This window comes from Brassica rapa, unplaced genomic scaffold (assembly GCF_000309985.2).
Source record: "Brassica rapa cultivar Chiifu-401-42 unplaced genomic scaffold, CAAS_Brap_v3.01 Scaffold1092, whole genome shotgun sequence".
Lineage (NCBI taxonomy): Eukaryota > Viridiplantae > Streptophyta > Magnoliopsida > Brassicales > Brassicaceae > Brassica > Brassica rapa.
The window spans coordinates 33,640-38,661 of NW_022611026.1; the positions used below are offsets into that span (position 1 = coordinate 33,640).

At 42.3% G+C, this 5,022-nt stretch overlaps 1 pseudogene; it reads left to right on the forward strand.

The window, feature by feature from the left end:
- The first annotated feature begins 201 nt into the window (after positions 1-201).
- LOC117131628 lies at positions 202-4,285 on the forward strand (annotated as a pseudogene).
- The last annotated feature ends 737 nt before the right edge of the window (positions 4,286-5,022 follow it).

Below are 5,022 nucleotides of genomic sequence, written 5' to 3' on the forward strand. Positions count from 1 at the left end.
GTCAGCACACACAGAACGTCCGTGGCTGTCCATCAGTACACATATCAGCACGCTGGTCCTTCCCTTGGCTGATTTTGGACAACCATAGACTGTCCGTGGACTGCCGATCAGTACATATATCAGCAAGCTGACCACACATATCAGCATGCTCGTCCTTCCCATGGACTGTTCGTGTACTGATTTTGGACAACTGATGCACCTTCTCAGTACACATATCAGCACGCTGGCCCTTTCTGTGAACTGTTCGTGTACTGATCTGGACATGAGCTCGAGTTTTGATGGACTGGACTGTCCAAGTCAGTCTGATTGATGCTAGCCCGAGTTCTAATGAACTGATGGTCCAAGTGTACTTATGCTGGCTCGACTTTTCATAATCCCACCAAGTGTTTGTTATAAATCATGAGTGGATTGCTATTAACCAAGACAAGAAGAGAAGGCCCATCAGGCCACGACCAGGCCCAACTGTGGCCGCGTCCGGAGGAGAGAGAGTCGGCCACTCTTTGGCCGACTATAGGATTATGATGTTTTCCTTTTATCTTCATCTTTATCTTTAGTAGTTTTCCTATTTCCTCTTGGATTAGGTTTTGTACTTTTTCCATTTATCTCTTCCATAAAACCCCTATATAAAGGGAACATATTATTCAGAAATAAGAGACACTATTTCCCTATTCTTTTACAATACGTTATCAGCACGATAGCCTCTAAAACCCTGAGACAAAATAGAAACCTAAAAGCCTAAAACCGGTGACTCCTCTTAAACCCTAGACACGTTCTTCGTCCGTTCTAAAAACCTAGACGTCCTCAACTCTCGAACGTCCTCAGCTGAGTACGCGTCCTCAGCTCGCATCCGAGAAAACATGCGTCCGTCCTCAGCTCCCGTCCGAGACACCTCGCACCCGAGGCAAGCTCGCGTCCGTCCTCAGCTCGCATCCGACCCCATTCGCGACCCGATAGGAGACAGCAAGCGTCCGTCCGTCTCAGCTCGAAGTTTCATCCATTCTTTGGTGGTCCGGTTCTAAACCCCTACAAACAAAGGTATACCGTGATCTGAGAACCTAGATAGAAAAAAACCCTAATCCATTATTATGGAAACATTGTTCTTGATGAAACCCTAGAAACTACATAATTAAAATCTACAAATCTCATAACTAGTAACAAGAATTGATTCCATTAAAAACATGTTTGATTGTTTAAATTGTTTCTGATCTGAATTTGAGGAACCCTAATATTGGAATCGAAAACCCTAAACCTAAAGCATAAATCCGATTTTAATTTTGTTCTTGCTTGATTGATTGATTTGATAAATCTGAAGTTTAGGATTGTTAGATTGATTGAAATAATCTGATCTAGAATTTAAATCCTAAAGGCCTTGAAACCTTAATCTAAGATTGCTAGAGTTTAAATCAAAACCCTAGTTTTATAAAAGTATAGACGAATTGATTAAGGTTATTTACATGAATCTGAATATGAAATTGCATTCGTATTGTTTTAAGATATCGACCAGCATGTAGATCACACAAACTTAAGATTGTTTGCATTAGTAGACCTACATGGCCGGGTGGCCTTATGTTTGATAGCACCGTGGTCGATTAGAATTGATTGATTTTCATGAATGCATAAGACTTGTTGTGGCCGATCTTGTTGATTATCTTGCGGCCACATGATCACATTGTAAACCTAAAATTTCGAATGATAATGTGATTCAGATGTCGAAAATAGCAAACAGAGACTATGCAGCCCTTAATCTCTCTGGAGATAACTACTTGCAGCGGGCGCTAGATACAAAGATCAGCTTAAGGTCAAAGGGACTTGGTGATACTATCACCAAGGACAACAATGAGAATGATAAGAATAGATACAGGGCTATAAGTTTTATACGCCATCATCTCATTGAAGGTCTAAGAGATCAGTACATGACAATAGAAAATCCACTAGAACTTTGGAATGCTTTACAGCATAGATATGATCACCAGAAAACGGTGTTACTCCCAAAGGCTAGAGATGACTGGAAGAATCTCAGATTCTTAGATTTTAAGTCAGTGGATGAGTACAATTCAGCCTTGTTTAAGACAGTCTCGATGCTAAGGCTTTGTGGTGAAGAAGTAACCGAGGAAGAGTTACTTGAGAAGACCTACACTACGTTCCATACATCGAACGTCATACTGCAACAGCAGTACAGAGTGAAAGGCTTCGCCACATACACTGATCTGATCTCGTGCCTACTACTGGCCGAGGTAAACAATGAGCTACTGATCAAGAACAGTGAAGCTATACCTGTTGGAACAGCAGCATTGCTAGAAGCCCATGAGGTTGAAAAGAAAGATCCCAACGAGTGTACGCCCAAGATAATAAGAGATCACACGGCAAAAGGCCGAGGTGGATACAAGAGGTGTGGCCATGATAACTACTCGAACGGCCGAGAAAACTACTCAACCGACCGGAAAGGAAACCACAATAAATGTGGTCGTGGTTCCAACTATGGCCGTGGCCGAGGCAGTTATGGCCGAGGTCGAGGCGGCATATCCAAACCGTCTTACTCGACCAAATCCGTTTGTCACAGATGTGGGATGGACAACCATTGGCCAAGAATTGTAGAACCCCTAAGCACTTATGTGAACTCTATCAAGAGAGTCTCGAGAACAAGAACCTGGAGGCTCACATGGTTCATGATTCCGGACATGATGCTGATGATGATTCCGACTTTGCTAATGATGACCTAATGGATTTTGAGACTTCTGATTGTCTCAAAGGATAAATTTCGAATCACTTGTCTTATTGCTTTATGATTGCTTTGGTGTTTTTATTTTTATTGTTGTTTGGTGTTCTAAAATTTTATAATAAGAAAGTTTTAAAGTTTTATAAAGTCTCTGAGATTAGAAATCTTATTACTTATAGAATGAAAGATGAAATAAGTATACTCGTGGTGGATAGTGGCACAAATCACACAATACTTAGAGACAAAAGATACTTCCTGAATCTCAAAATACAAAGTGCAAATGTACACACCATTACGGGTGTAGCCAGCTTGATTGAAGGTCACGGCCAGGCTTATGTATTGATGCCTAAGGGCACTCATCTAGAGATCAAAACCGCCTTGTATTTCCCAAGCTCTAGAAGAAGCTTATTGGGTTTCAAAGACATAAGGTTGAATGGTTTCCATCTTGAAACATGGGAAGAAGAAAATAAAGAATTCCTTAACATAATTTCGATCACCAAAGGCAATAAGAAGATCCTAGAGACCATACCTGCAATGTCTACTGGTCTATACTACGCAGAGATCAGTATGATCGAGGCTAATGCCTGAGAAATTTTCACTCTATGGCATAACCGGCTTGGCCAGCCCGGTACTAATATGATGCGAAAGTTGATGATGAATTCACAAGGGCACACATTCAAAGGAGTTGTCCCATACAATCTCACATGTGCAGCATGTGCACAAGGGAAACTCATAACAAGGCCATCACCAGCCAAAGTTAATAAAGAGATTATAAACTTTCTGGAAAGGATTCAGGGAGACATATGTGGACCAATACACCCACCTAGTGGGACGTTTAGATATTTCATGGTCCTGATTGATGCATCGACCAGATGGTCGCATGTTTGTCTACTATCCACACGAAACTTGGCTTTTGCACGCCTGCTTGCTCAGATAATAAGACTGAGAGCACACTTTCCAGATTTCCCTCTAAAGACTATACGTCTAGACAATGCTGGTGAGTTCACGTCCCAGGCGTTTAATGAGTACTGTATGTCCATGGGGGTAAGTGTAGAACACTCCGTGGCACATGTACATACACAGAACGGCTTGGCCAAATCTTTCATTAAACGTATCCAGCTGATAGCCAGACCATTACTAATGAAGTCTAGACTCCCGGTATCAGCGTGGGGACATGCGGTTTTACATGCAGCAGAACTGATTCGCATCAGGTCATCTAGTGAGCATAGATATTCACCATCCCAGTTACTTACGGGTCATGAGCCAGACGGTCCCACATAAAAACTTTTGGAAGTGCCGTTCCAATTGCTCCACCACAGAGAACTAAGATGGGACCACAGAGGAGGATGGGAATATATGTTTGATATGACTCCCCAACTATTATAAAGTATCTTGAGCCAACAACCGGTGATTTTTTTAAGGCCAAATACGCAGACTCACGATTTGTTGAGTCCACATATCCGACCTTAGTGGGAGATAATAGCCGGTTGATTAAAGAAATAGAATGGTCTCGACCATCAATATCTTGGCAAGAACTCGGACTAAAGAGTGTGATATGGAAGTCCAAAAGATTATATATCTTCAAAAGCTAGCTAATCAACTGCCAGATACATTTGCTGAACCAAATAGAGTGACAAAGTCATATATCCCGGCTTGTTATGCACCCATAAGAATAGATGTCCAGAAGGGACAATGTCAAGTGGCTACAGAGTCTAAACAACGTTTGAAACATGGTAGACCAATTGGTTCTAAAGACAAACAGCCTTGGAAATCCAAGAGAGGTGCTGGATCCGAGAGGATCAAGGAAACCGTCCAGGACATTGATGGACCGGCCGAGCCGACCAGAACGGTCGAGCCGAGTGGGCCGGCCACACCAAATGATCCGGCCGTTCCGCATAGTGAGGTTCGGGATGCTGGACTTCATGGGACGCCAGGGCCGGACAATCAAGAGATCTCTATAAACTATATGATGTCTGGAACACAATGGAACAGAAAAGGACGTCGATGATATATTTGAATACAAGGTAGCATTTGAGATCATGGATATAGATGAGGATCTAGAACCCATGTCCATACAAGAATGCATGTAGAGATCAGATTGGATCAAATGGAAAGAAGCTATAAACGTGGAGTTAGAATCATTGAGAAAGAGAGGCGTTTTTGGCCCTATAATCCGAACACCAAGTGATGAGATACAAATGGGTCTTTGTGAGAAATGGGCCACAAAACCAGTGGGATACAAGTGATGAGGTACAAATGGGACACCAAACCAGTGGGATACAAATGGGTCTTTGTGAGAAAGAGAA